This window comes from Emys orbicularis, chromosome 1 (assembly GCF_028017835.1).
Source record: "Emys orbicularis isolate rEmyOrb1 chromosome 1, rEmyOrb1.hap1, whole genome shotgun sequence".
In the NCBI taxonomy this organism is placed as follows: Eukaryota; Metazoa; Chordata; order Testudines; family Emydidae; genus Emys; species Emys orbicularis.
Window position 1 is genome coordinate 65,247,506 of NC_088683.1, and position 15,218 is coordinate 65,262,723.

Consider the following 15,218-nt stretch of genomic DNA (forward strand, 5'->3'; position numbering starts at 1 on the left):
AGGAGGACAGAGCCCCGCTGCAGTCTATCTCTAACCGCCCTCCCCCGCCACAAAGTCCCACACCCCCCTCACCCAAAGTCCAAAGAAGGAGGGGCGGCAAGGGCCGTTAAAACTTTCAGTCAACCCCTGCAGACTGCTGTAGCACTAGAAGGCTCTCGTTCCCCAAAGTTTGAAAAGTCCTTTCCTACCCATCTCACACAAGCCCCCGTCCAAGTTTCCCACCCCCCCTTTTCATGTGCGGTTCATAATAAAATATTTGTTTCTGTTAAGTACTGTTTCCAAGATTTTCTTTTAGAGGAGATTCTGTCTGAAGGGGGGAAAGGGGTTTGGTAATTGGACAGGACAGTCACCTTTAGCAGGGTACAGAGGCGGGGGCAGGTCCAGCATCAGGACACATACACAGTGCAGTCACCAGTTACCCTGGTCAGTCTGGGAGGTGGTTTTCATGTTCTGGGGGGCGGGGGGGTTCATCTGTGACTTTGTGGTGGGGGAGGGCAGTTAGAGATCTTATGCCGCGGTCCTTATCCTGGATCACAGAGCCACGCAGCAGGGGGTCTGTAACCCTCCGCCCCCTGCCAGAAAGTCAATTGGCCGACATATACACGCAGTCCCGGCCAGGACTGCTGGCAGGCTCCGTTGAAACAACCAATCCACCACTGCGGAGCCTGTCATTCCCGGAGTTTAGAAGCATCATTTGCATCAGAAAACTAAACCCGCCCCCCGCCACAGTCTGCGTCCCCGGTTTAAAACATTCCCGCGAAAACAGTATTAAAGACAACGTTGTTCATTAACAAAACGGAACAGATTTTATTTGTTGGGAAGGTGGTGAAGGGGGTATGTAACTTGGAAGGGTAGTCAATATTAACTGGGTAAAGAAACGGGGGCAGGTTCAGCATCTGTGTCCACAAACTAAACAGTCACTGGATACCCTGCTCAGTCAGGAACCTAGCTTTCAAAGCCTCCCTGATGCACAGCGCGTCCCGCTGGGATCTTCTAATCGCCCGGCTGTCTGGCTGGGCGTAATCAGAAGCCAGACTATTTGCCTCAACCTCCCACCCCGCAATAAAGGTCTCCCCCTTGCTCTCACACAGATTGTGGAGCACACAGCAAGCAGCTATCACGATGGGGATATTGGTTTCGCTGAGATCACAGCGAGTGAGTAAGCTTCTCCATCTCCCCTTGAGACGGCCAAAGGCACACTCCACCACCATTCTGCACTTGCTCAAACGGTAGTTGAAAAGTTCTTTTTCTGAGTCCAGGGCGCCAGTATAGGGCTTCATGAGCCAGGGCATTAGCGGGTATGCAGGGTCCCCGAGGATCACTGTAGGCATCTCCACATCCCCAAGACTTATTTTGTGCTCCGGGAAGTAAAGACCTTCCTGCAGCCGTCTAAACAGACCAGAGTTCCTGAACACGCGAGCGTCATGAACCTTGCCCGGCCATCCGACGTTGATGTTTGTAAAACGTCCCCTGTGGTCCACCAGTGCTTGCAGCACCATTGAAAAGTAGCCCTTTCTGTTAATGTACTGGCTGGCCTGGTGGTCCGGTCCGAGGATAGGGATGTGAGTCCCATCTATAGCCCCACCGCAGTTTGGGAATCCCATCGCGGCAAAGCCATCTATGATGAGCTCCACGTTTCCCAGGGTCACTACCTTTGAGAGCAGTACCTTCACGATTGCCTTGGCTACTTGCATGACAACAACCCCCACGGTAGACTTGCCCACACCAAAGTGGTTCACGACTGACCGGTAGCTGTCTGGCGTTGCAAGCTTCCAGAGGGCTATGGCCACTCGCTTCTGGACAGTCAGGGCTGCTCGCATCCGGGTGTCCTTGCGCTTCAGGGCAGGGGACAGCAACTCACAAAGTTCAAGGAAAGTCCCCTTCCGCATGCGAAAATTTCGCAGCCACTGGGATTCATCCCAGACCTGAAGCACTATGCGGTCCCACCAGTCCGTGCTTGTTTCCAGGGCCCAGAATCGCCGTTCCACAATATCCACAAGACCCATTGCCACCGTGATGTCCTGGGCGCAGGGTCTCGTGGTTTCTGAGAGCTCTGATTTCTCTGCATCTGCCTCTGGTAAAGGTGGATGAGAAGCTGCGAGGCGTTGAGAACGGCCACAACTGCAGCGATGGTCGCAGCGGGATCCATGCTCGCACTGCTGTGGCGTCCGCGCTGTCACTGATCAGAAAAGTGCGCGAACTGATTTCCCGCCGGCGCTTTCAGGGAGGGAGGGAGGGAGGGCGGGAGTGACGGACGGATGCCGACAGGTACCCAAAAGCACCCTCGACACATTTTTTTACCCAGAAGGCATTTGGGGCTCGACCCAGAATTCCAATGGGCAGCGGGGACTGCGGGAACTGTGGGATAGCTGCCCACAGTGCACCGCTTCCAATGTCGACGCTTGCCCCGTTAGTGTGGACTCACAAAGTCTCACAAAGTCGAATTACTGTCCTTAGTGTGGACACACACGTTCGACTTTGTAATATCGATTCCACATATTCGATTTAAGTGAAATCGAACTACTCTTGTAGTGTAGACCAGGCCTAAAATATCATACAGACAAAATGAGAAAGTCAGCAATTGTTCAATAATACGATGCTGTGACACCTTTGTATTTTTATGTCTGATTTTGTTAGCAAGCAGTTTTTAAGTGAGGTGAAACTTGCAGTACACAAGACAAAGGGGTACAGCAGTCTGGAAAGGTTGAGAGCCACTGATGTAAATAATGCATGGACTGTGCTAAATGTGTCTCCTAGATCATCCTGAGTTTGTTGGTTATAAAGAAGAAACTCTGAAGAGACTGGCAAATAACAGTCATCAAGACATATTTCCCAACTTCAGCAAAGTGGCGCAGTGAGCTTTGAGCATACCCCCTGAATCTATTGATGCAGAGCACTCATTTTCAAAGTTTGACTACCTCCAAGACAGCAATACTATATGATCAACACGAGTGGGGATAATCTGAAGGAAATTATGCGAGCATACACAAACCAGGATTTCTGCAAAAAACTACTAGTTCTGAGACCAAAAATACCTTTGTACATTAAAAAAAGTTTCAATTATACTGTAGTAGAATGTGTATATTATGAAAGTTTTATTAGTTTTTCTTTTTTCTCTGATTTTTCCCGATTTTATTTTTTAATTTGTAAACCCAATTTCATCCCAGTTTTAATGTTTGGAAAATAAACTGAGAAATTCCCAGAATTTTTTTTATAAATAAAAATTAAAAACGCGGAACACTAATGATGACCAACAGCTACTATATAGCTCTAATGTAGGAAATTACAGGCTAGGCAGCAGAATTACAAAAAAGGATCTGTATCCAATTTTGAGCACCAGACTTCAAGAAAGAGGTGAACAAAATGGAGGGAGTCGAGAGGACAGCAACAAAAATAAGAGGTTTGGAAAATGTGACCTTTGAGGAAAAGATTGAAAGAATTGGGCATGGTTAGTGTAGAGAAGCAAAGGCTGGGGGGGGCATGATAACAGTCTTCAAATATGGTAAAGGTTATTGTAAAGAGGACAGTGGACACTTGTTCTCCATGTCCACCAAGAGTAGGACAAGAAGCAATTGGCTGCATTTACAGCCAGGAAGATTTAGTTTGGATATTAGGAAAAAGTTTCTAACTATATGATAGTTAAGCACTGGAATAGGTTTCCTGGTGATGTTATAGAATCCTTATCCTTGGAGATTTTTAAGAGCAGGTTAAACAAACACCTGTCAGGCAGGGATGGTCTAGGTTTACTTGGTCCTGCCTCAGTGCAGGGGGGATAAAATAAGTAACCTCTTGAGGTCCCTTTCAGCTTTACATTTCTATGATTCTACTTCACTATCCTGAATTATCATATATTTAATGTGGTTCATGTTAGTCCCCAAGCGTATTTTAATTATCTCTTTATCCTTTCACCATGAAAACCATTCTAAAGAAGTATCCTCTGATAATTAATTACTGGCTTAACTATTGATTACAACCCAAATTGGTTTCCTCTGATCTGCATGTGAAAGGGATCCTGCAGATCTCTGTGGAAGGATGTGTCAGCTACTGTCATGGCACATCCCCTCCCACTAAGGTATCACAGGGCACATGGTGGCAAATGGGCAGCCCTGGGTAGAACCATTGTCTCCTTAACAGCTTAGTATATCCTACCAGAAAAAGGTAATCCATCTTCAAGCTTTATTACCCTTTCCCCAGAGTCCCAGGAGAAGCTGCAGTCAGGGGAGCTCCCAATGGCTCCAGTGAAGCCAGCTTGCCTTAGTGGGCGCTAGAGCCAGTGCCCATGGTCTTAGGGATCTGCAGGGTGTTCCAGAGGTTCCTTCCACACCTCTCCCTCTCATTCCCCAATGACATGATTTGGGGGAAACTCCATGAAGGAATCCCAATGTAGCCTTCCTTCTCCCATCCCACCTCCCATAGCTATTTTCGTAGGAGAGGGTGATCCAGCTTATTCGAGTGTAGGCCAACTGCCTTAACAGCCATGTAATCATGAAGGAGCAAACTCCCAGTAGGGACTCAGTACACAAGACAGACAAAGGCACCCAGCAGATCATCTTTTAAAGCAATTCCCTCGCCCCCAAAAGAAAATTAAATGGAAACACCTTAACATCTGGATTTTGTCTGAGAATAGTTTGCGCAAACCACATGGATGGTTGGTGACTAGGTGTTAAAATAATGTCTTGATAATGGCTTGAAATTAGAAGAAGGTTTCTAACCATCAGAGGGGTGAAATTTTGGAACAGCCTCCCGAGGGAAACGGTGGGGGCGAAAGACCTTTCTGGCTTCAAGATTAGGCTTGATAAGTTTATGGAGGGAATGGTTTGAAGGGATAACGTGATTTTAGTCAATTAGGCATTAACGTGCCAGCGCGGGTAAAATGAGGGTCCGGCTGTAGAATCTTGCCTGTATGCTCGGGGTTCTGCTGATCGCCATATTTGGGGTCGGGAAGGAATTTTCCTCCAGGGTAGATTGGCAGAGGCCCTGGAGGTTTTTCGCCTTCCTCCGCAGCATAAGGCAGGGGTCGCAGGCTGGAAGATTCTGTTGTGGGTGGGTCAGCTTTTGTGGCCTGCATCATGCGGGAGGTCAGACTAGATGATCATATTGGTCCCTTCTGACCTTAAAGTCTATGAGTCTATGAGTCTCTTCACAGATGTCAGTAGTTCATCTCATTAAAATATACATAGGAATTTTAATTCCAAAATACATTTTGCAAAAATGTTCAAATTTTTTGTCTTTTTTGAGCTACTGTACACTAGCCATAGTTTACAACTACTCTCGGCCATTGTACATGTAGAGACTAACTTCTCAGAAGTCCTTAGCTCACAACTCCAATTGAAGTCAAATGGAATTTTATTCTTAAAATCAGGCCCATAACTTTCATAGGTGCTGTGACCCCTAGCGCAGTGGTTCTCAAACTTTTATATTGGTGACCCCTTTCACACAGCAAGCTTCTGAGTGCGATCCCCCATTATAAATTAAAAACACATTTTTTTATATTTAACACCATTATAAATGCTGGAGGCGAAGTGGGATTTGGGGTGGAGGCTGACAGCTTACAACCCCCACATAATAACCTTGTGGCCCCCTGAGGGGTCATGACCCCCAGTTTGAGAACCCCTGCGCATGTTTGGAAACCAACCAGTAGAAGGGAGGACCCTATTAAAGACAAGGAAGAAGAACTCAAACTAGGAAGTTTTCCATTTGTGGAAATTATTTTATACTTTGTGCCTTCAAAGAGTTTTCCCTCCAAAACTGAGTTACCAATCATGCAGAGGTCAGATCCATATGAATGATACCATACATTTAGCTATTGAGATGGGACAGGGGCAACTGACTTATTCATGTTGCTGCTTTCTGCCTAGAAAAAGCAGGGGTCCAAGCCACAAAGATGCTTGAAGAGCAGCTTCTCATTTTTGCACTCTGTGCGTAGGAATATGTGAGCAGAAACTGATGGAGGGGAATAAAAAAGGAGCTGCATCCTGTGATTACATGGAGAACTTTATGTATCCTATGATTCCTGGAATATTTTGTGTGAAGAAAACAGCTGCTGGAGAGTTATGCTGGAGCTGCACTATTGTAATTAGGTACTTGGAACAACAGCTGAAGCACTGGATCTTTGCATGAGAAAAAGGTATAGATGATGTGAAAATGAAGATTATTCTTTCAATAAATGTCATTTTTGAGGTGATCAAAGAGATTGGCTGTTCTCACGCTTGGGGTCATGTCTCTGTGGTACCCACAAAGACACAATTAAAAACACTTTAAGTTGACAGAGCTGTGAACAAACATGAAACTATACAGTTGCCAGGCAACATCCCACGTACACTGAGAACATATACCAATGCACATGAGTTATATAGTGCTGGTGTTGTCTCCCCTGCTGCTGCCGCCACCATTATACCCGACTCAAATTCCCATATGCTGAGCTATTGCCTAACTACAACATTTTCAGCCCAATATTCTGCATGGAAAATTGGGCCTTGAAGACTAACTTGCCTAGTTTACATACAAGGCTTTTAGTTAAATATTCTCATTTCAGGGGATTGGGGAAATCAGCTACTTGAAGAAAAAGTCTCCAATTATTTTCATTTTTTGAGATTTGTGGGAACACTCTTCTGACATGAGCCCACTTCCATTATCTTTCCACATGAGGGAGCTGTGACACCTGAAATGTATGTGGGAGAATATGAACATACCATCACTTGGCAGTTGTACTGTGGTCCCACAGAAAATATTTCACAGATACTAGATCTTGTACTCTTCTGAAAACTATGGCTATTGTTACACAGATACTGTCAGTTCAGGTACGGCCCTGAATTTAGACTGGATAACATTAAGGCTTAACATCAACGGAAACGTGTGTGTGTGTGTGTGTGTGAGTGAGAGGGGGGGGGGCAGTCTAATGAAAACGTTTTGCTGGAAATTAACTACCCCCTATAATACTACAATGTTTGGGTTGCAAATATCAGGCTAGTGCACACCAGTAAGGGGGAAAAAAGGCAAAACTGAGAGAAATGTAAACATCATAAAAGATTAAAAGAAAATTAAATCCTAATTCTTTCAGTTTTAATCTAAGGCAGAATGTAAAACTCTCTGTGGAGAGGAGGGACACATTACATTTTTAGTGATGAGCCATGATTATGAAGTGCCTTTGTGCCTCTCTCCCAGCTCAGCATTGTGGTGCACTGAATACTGAGCACGGGAGAGAGTTATTTTCTCATGCTCTCCTCCTGTTTGCTGCTTAGCATCCCCTAATGGCTAGAAGACAAGGTACTGGAGAAACAGCTTTTTCTTCTCCACTCACCGTGCCTACCAGGTAAGCCCAGACATCCTTAGGCCAGGGCTCAGTCAAAGGGTGAGCCCAGATACTGACTCGGAGAAAAGATGGCACAGCTGGGTCCATCATTTATAGCAGTGCAATTTTTTAGACTGATAGGCTAAGGCTGTGTGCACTCCCTCTCTCCTACACTGCATCCCACAATAATGAATAAGCACAGTAAGCAGATATTCCTGCTAAAATGAACTATGTTGACATTGAAAGTACCATCATTGGGCTTCAGAATTAATACCCCATTGGGATAAATTAGGATGGTTCACAATCCTCCAGCTACTGTGGTAGGCAACAACAGCGCTACACTGGTTCACATTCAGAAGGCTTTCTTCACAGTTATAGGAGATAGAAAGCTGATATTCTGAGGAATCTGAATCTCTTCAGAGGACTTCAAGTGGGAAAAAGTCAGCCCATAGACCAGGAGTTTGATCCTCTACCTAAGTTGTCTTGGCACATTCCTGCAACCAGCAACAGAGGGTCCTGTGGCACCTTTAAGACTAACAGAAGTATTGGGAGCATAAGCTTTCGTGGGTAAGAACCTCACTTCTTCAGATGCAAGATGTCTTGCATCTGAAGAAGTGAGGTTCTTACCCACGAAAGCTTATGCTCCCAATACTTCTGTTAGTCTTAAAGGTGCCACAGGACCCTCTGTTGCTTTTTACAGATTCAGACTAACACGGCTACCCCTCTGATTCCTGCAACCGTTATTCATGCAAGCACTTGAAATGGAGTCTGGTAATGGTAGCATGATGGAGCCTTTAATTATCTACATGGTTATTAATAATTCTTTTAAAATACATCATTTTTAATGTGTTGGTGTTGCTTTGAGCACATAGGGTTTTTTCTCCTTTAGAATTTGATTTAACTTTTAATGTTCACATCCCAGAACCATTAGCATCACAATGTTGGGAGGACTGCTAAGCAGCAGAAGTTTTTCATTTTTAGCTGAGAACTGAGGAAGCAAACAAACAAAGCAAATGGAAAATGTAAAACCAATGGCTATTATTAGAACTGTAATTACCTGCTCATCAGAGATTTGAATTACTGCTAACATGGCCCATTAGGCTCATTTGGAAGAGCTCGAAAACTCACTGTTCTCCCATTAGGCCTGGGATGAAAAGCTAAACCAGGAAGATGCCCATGCCTCTATGTACAATCGAGTTGTTTGAGAATAAGGCGAGATAAAGAGCCAAAACAAGGCATGAACATTTAAGTGCTTGTTTGTCTACTAATTTTTATAGTATCAAAATACAAATTACAATATTGAAGTTCCAAAGGCACACAGCATGAATTGAGGAGGCGTGGGCCAGCAGCACAGAATGCAAAATGCAGTTGTGAACACAATTACTTGTACATTTCAAATGGCAAGGTTGCCTCAGTCTGTTGTTGCATGGGGAGGAATTATTCAGAAGCCATTCCTCTCTGTAATTACTAATGGGGAAGTGAATAGAAGTGTTGTATGAAAAAGGAATAATATACTTAAATACATGGAAAGTGGTGCAAATATCTTATGCTTTTTATTAGGTCATTAGTTCTATTAGCGCCACTTAAAGTGAACAAAGTTAACACTAAACTACATGTTACAACTGGAAAACTAAATATCAATGTACCAATTATGCTAAATTCCATTAATTTCCTCAGACAAAAAGCCCCTTAAAACAAATTACAATATGCATCTTTTATTTTAAAACAAACTTAATGGTTATATGAAGTACCAGCTCGACAACCCTGTGGGCTGAAATCCTCGCCTACCCACAGCAGTAGGATCTTCATCTCAAGCCAATTACATCCTTGGCCTTTTCTGAGGAGGATACTTTCTGTGATGAGAACCACTCTCTACTACACTAAAACCACCAGTTCATTTTACGTGCAGTAGGTCATTCAATATGTCAGAGGGAAACTACTTTCAGTTATTTTCAATTTAAACTCTACACAAATTCGTACTATTAGAAGGCTTTGTGTCCCATTAGCAATCTCCTGAATCAGTCAGTCCTCACAGTAAGCATCTGTGACACTGGCAGACCAGGTGACACCTCGTGCCAAGGCCCTAGGCTCCACTGAACACTGACAAACGCATAGCTGTAAACTAGTCTGGCTCACCTGTGTGTTAGTATTGTTAAAATAGGTATTAGATTTATAATAGTTTGTTTAGTGTTTAGACACTATGACTTTGTGAGTTGCTACATGCATTAATCTCACTGGCAATATCTGTATCCCACATTATAAAGGTAATATGTGTTTGCTCTGTAATTGTGTAAGTCATCAAACAGGAGAGAATCATTATCAAGTGTGAAATACTAATTTACCAGAAGAGGTGTCATCTCCTGCCCAACAAAAGAATGTTCAGACATCAGACAAGCCATTGTGGAATATCAATGGAGAAAAGACTTCGTTGATTGCCCACCCAACACCCATGAAGAAGAGACCTGCACAATCACTCATCCCATCAGCTTGAACTCTGGGGAAAGGAAATAAAAATCCTTGTCAAGAAGAAATTATCTCTATGCTACTTGAACTCTGAAGCATGAAGATTTCTAAGCATAAGCAAGGGATCCCCAACTGTTTGGCCTGGGTTAGCCCTAGAGAACTTACAGAGCTAGCATATTACAACAGCCGCTATTACCTTTTGGAACCTAAAACTGTAACTCATGTGTGTCTGTGTTTACCTGCCTTAACCTTGTAAATAACCCATCTTTTTTCTATTTAATAAATATTTAGTTAATTTATTACAGGATTGGCTTCATGTGTTGTCTTTGATATAGGATCTAATGGCCATACTGGGTCAGACCAAAGGTCCATCTAGCCCAGTATCTTGTCTTCCAACAGTTGCCAATGCCATGTGCTTCATGTGCAATTGACCTGGGATAAGTGGCTGGTCCTTTGGGACGAAATATTATGATTTTTGGTGTAAGGGACCATTTATCACACGGCAAGATAGCCTGGAGTACTCAAGGGGTCTGTCCGTGACTCCATGTTAAGGTCATTATAGCTCTTAAGGAGTTCACACTTGATATTTGATTGTAAAATCTAAGTATAAAACTCACAGCCTGTTTGGTGTTTGTGCCCTACTTCTTCACAGTCTGCCCTGAAGCTGGTACTCACTCTCGTGAACCGCTCTAGACAGCCTGACACCAGGGCCGAGGAGAGCGGGGGGAAGCCGGTACAAATTACCGGGGCCCGGCGGTCCGGAAGGGAGCCAAGGGAGGCCAGATTTAAAAAACCCCCACCCTAATGGAAGGCAGGTCGTTAGCCATAATTATGGGACTCCTAGCCATATAAAGCCAAATTTTCACTAAACTTAAGGTAACCCGACAACTCACACTACCAAGCATGAGGATTTTCAAGGAGATATTTTTGTAGACAGGGACGCCAGAACCGGGGCATGGCCCCCCACACTTTTAAAAGTGGGAAGGCCATGACCACCTTTTTAACATGGTATAGTTTGGGAGGTCAGAGGGCCATGTTTCCCCCCGAAACTGCAAGCCTCAGGCCGGAGTGGCATAGGCAGGGGCTGTGCTTCGCAGCAGGGGAGCTGATCAGTGGTAAGAGCTGCCCAGGAAGCCTGGGCCACTGCCCTCCATCTGCCCTGGGCAGGGTGCCAGGGTACCAATGAGCAGCCCTCAGCCTGTGCTCTCTCCCACTTCTACTGAGGTTCCAACGTCCCTGGTTGTAGGCATTAGAAATCCACTTCATGCTGATATTTTAATACATAATGATATTTTAGCCATGTCTAAGCAGGTCAATGTCATAACTCGCAGCCAGAAAGCGTATAGCTCTGCCTCACCTGCTTTCCCTGTGAACAGCAGTCTGGGAAATATCCTCAATCCTTTGTCAGCTGAAGGCAGCAGCTTGTCCTCAGAGGAGAGGTTTGAAGATTCCACTACCTTGCCAGAGTCCACTCTTAAGTGGGACTCAAAAGGAGTCTGAGGCTCAACAGGCTGATCCTTCCCTGGACAAGGAGAGGAATGAAGCTCAAAATAATACCCCAGCTGGGAAAGGATAGATTTTTCCCCCCCTAGAAGCAGGTTTGTTGCAGAGAGCGGCTCCCCAAGGGAAAAAGAGGCATCCTGGGAAGGTTTGCAAGTGGGTAAAAAAACAAAACAAACAAACAAACCTCAAAAGCAATATGGATTAGAAGTTTTTTGCCTAAGTCATTTCTCTCTCTACATCTGAATATTCATCTTAAACCTAATGTCTCTGAATACACTTCTAGGACCTATATAGACTCTTCATTTTCCCTTTCAGTGTATTCAAACTTCAGAAGCCTCCATGAATGTTAATTCTGTTTATACAGATTATAAATCCTATTATACAATCATAGGGCTGGACTGCACAAGTGGCACTTATCACTATACAGCATCAGTCTACTCACTTTGTTTTTTGTTCTCTCCATTAACATTTATTACACTTTTTGTAGGCAAATGAGCGGGGAAAAAATATGGGAAAATGAAGCCTGTTCAATAATACTTTTCCCAAGTCCTCTTTTAAATTGGTATGCTAGTAGGAATGCTTTCCAGCAGGATCACAGACAGGAAATAGATAAGCACAGGATACAGAATACGTGTGTGTGTGTATAGAAGATGCATGTTGCCTCCTGACTCTGCTGTGGCCTGCCTCCATTTCCCCTCCTTAATGAGGTAAGGATAAGGTCGCTTAAACAGCCTTACCAAGGGAAGCCAACCATTCTACTTTACAGCAGTATATTTCCTTTTAATAAAACCTTCTGAAAGGAGCATTTACTCAAGGGTTTCAAGGCTCTTACTTCAGAGCCCAGATAAAACTTAGAAGTCCCAAAACAAAAATCTCTGGATTCCAGCAGCAGCTCCTTCTGCTGTAAGGCCTCGGGTTTCTCCACTGTCTGCAGAGCTCTGCAGCTTACAGCTCATACCTCCCTGCCTGCATAACTTTTACAGTCTTTCCCTTCCTTCTTTGCCTAGTGAACTTTTGGCTATATCATGCTTCCTAGGAGCTTTTGCTAACTGAGCTTTCCTAAACTTTTTTTTTTTTTTTAGGCCCAGGTGCTCCTTACTTATTTAACTGCTTTACAGCTACTGAGGCAGTTAACTGTCCCCAGGTGGACCTGGGTTACCTCATTCCCTTCAGGGGAATCTGACACAACTAGGCTGGTCATCTGATTTCCTTCAAGGGACAGCCCTGTGACCGTGTTTTATGTAGTAAGCAGAATATTAAAATTGATAGCCATACTTTTAATAAACCCACACTGATTTTCAGAATATTTACATATCTACCAAAACAATGCTTCAGTTAGGTATGAATGCCCCCACTTTACCTACATTTAATTAATTCAGCATTTTGTTATATATTTTCCTCTTCTAAATGTGTGGCAGTTGCAGTTTCATGGGCTCAGATTTAAAGGCTAGAAGGGACCATTATGCTCTTCTAGTAAGATCTCCTATACAAAATAGGCGAAAGATTTTCACCCATTAATTCCTGCAGCAGGCCCATATCTTATGGTTGCCCTAGACTAGAGTACAGAGTTCTTGCCTGTTCCTCATTTCAGAGCCTAGTTTTAACTTCACATCAGTCCCTACTTCCACTCTATATTATTTATTAGTTAATTGTTAAGAGTCTAATCACAACATTAGTACAATAGTATTACACTATACCTGTTAATGTGGTGTATGCATATAACGTGTTGGCTAACAAATGGGATGTTCATATCCACACTTTGCCATGTAAAACAAGTATGTACACACCTATGTACTGATATGAGCATCCAAATACAGGATATGGACTTCTTGTTAAGGTTCCCATATTTGAACATTGAATTTTGTGACACTCAGGACCTGAGATGTGCTTGAAACAAAAAATCTGATCAGAGTACCAGGAATGTGTGGGGTCCAGATCCTAATTTTGTTGCTCGGGCCATTTTTATAAAAGGCTAATTGTATGCTTTGGCGTCTGTTTTCTCTTGTTTCTTCTGGTGTGAAATTCTAGCCCCACTGAAGTCAATGGCAAAACTCCCATTGACTTCAAAGGGGCAGGATTTCATCCCTAGTGTCTGCAGTATTTATATACATACTGTGCAACATCTGTCCCACTCAATGGGAGGACAGGAAATCTTGCTAGCTTTAAATCTTAAACAGAGTTTACTGAAATAATCTCACTTGCAAGTAAATACAATTTTATTCTCTACAAATGCTCATCTTATCTGTGACAAACATTAAACAAGCTCTCAACTTAACACTGCATCTAGACTATCATCATTTTTGCAATACCCCTCAAATGTTTCATTGTTTAATTCAAGCTTTGTTCTTTCATTTAGAGACTATGTCCAACAGTAAGATGATTGATTGAGTATAATTTTAAAGCATAATTAATTATTTCTGTCTCCTTTTCAGTCTAAAGAAAATTTGTGTCTGGTTTTGTTACCAAAGGGGGTTAACGTGTTACATTTTGTATTACACAGAGAATATTGCAGGGATATTCCACGAAGAGCAATCAGCTATAGGGTCTATTTTAGTTAGTAGCACAGGCGAGCAAATACTGTAACTGTTCATCAGGACACGCAAAAGAAATACAATAATGAAGTTTTCAAGCAGACAAAAGCCAGAGTGCCATGCTGTTTTTCCTTTTTTTGTATTTATATTCATGAGGTATTGTAGGAACTGCTGTCTGTTTAAACACATCTTTGCTTTACCATACAGATGTGTGTGTTTATTCTAGTAATTAAAAAAAACCAATTCTCTGTTGGAGTAGATTAGGTAATCCTATATGTTTAGGTGGAAACCAAGAGCACAGTATACAAGTACTGTACCAGTTTCCTACTACTGCAGTACCCTACTTTATTTGTATTACTAATCCAATGGTGTGCTTTGCAACAATATACAGTAATACTTTTCCATAACATCCTCCTTTCAAAGATGTAAACATGCTTTACAAATATTAATTTAGAGTCACAGCACCAGTGTTGGGAAGCCAAATTCTACTATCTCCATTTGACAAAACTGGGACAAAGATATGTTAAGGGCCAGATTTTGACACTGAGGTCAATAGTTTTTCCAGCTTTACATCTATGTCACTTAGAACAGAATCTGGTCTTAGTTCAAGGTGAAATCCAGATCCCACCAAAGTCAACCCGTGGCAGAGATGGAACTAGAACCCAGTATCCAGAACTCCCAGTACTGTGCCTTAATCTGAACATCGTCTTCCTTCTGCCTTCCATTCCTCTGTCACAGCCATAAAAAATAATATAATAAAAAAGTTCTAAACATTCATCATATGACACATAATCTAAATCTCATGCATGCTTTTGTGTAAAGGTAGATAATCAAACAAGTAAAATTAAAACCTTCCACAACCCAATTCATCAAAGAGCAACCAGAAGAAACCAGCAGTTTTACCTAAAAGTTAATCAATCAAAAAATGTCTCTGTCTCAGTTGCAAAGGCAAAATTTGCGACAGGGCATTGGACAGATGGCTTTTTTCTGCTCTCAGTTACATGAGTGTAAATCAGGTGTAAATCTGTTGAAATGTATGGAGTTACACTAGTTTTACACCATGTAAGTGAAAGCAGAATCAAACCTACTGTATTTCTAGCCACGAGCTAAACCAGTGCCTGTTCCTTAGAGAATTATATATATACACACACATTAATATTGGAACAAGCATGTTAAGTTTATCAAATACAATGTCTAGCAGAGTGTTCTCTCTGTCTGACACCTAACCATTATCAAATTAATTTATGGGGGACTGTACAGGGGGCAGTGAGAAAGCCATTTTATTGTTAATGGTTGAAATAAAAAAAATGCCATGTTCAAGGAGAACTAGAGCCCGATCCAGTTTCCATTTAAATCAAAGGGAGCTTTACACAAACTTCTGTGGGAGTAGGATGAGACCCAGAGATAGGTTAAAAAACATGGAGACTTTT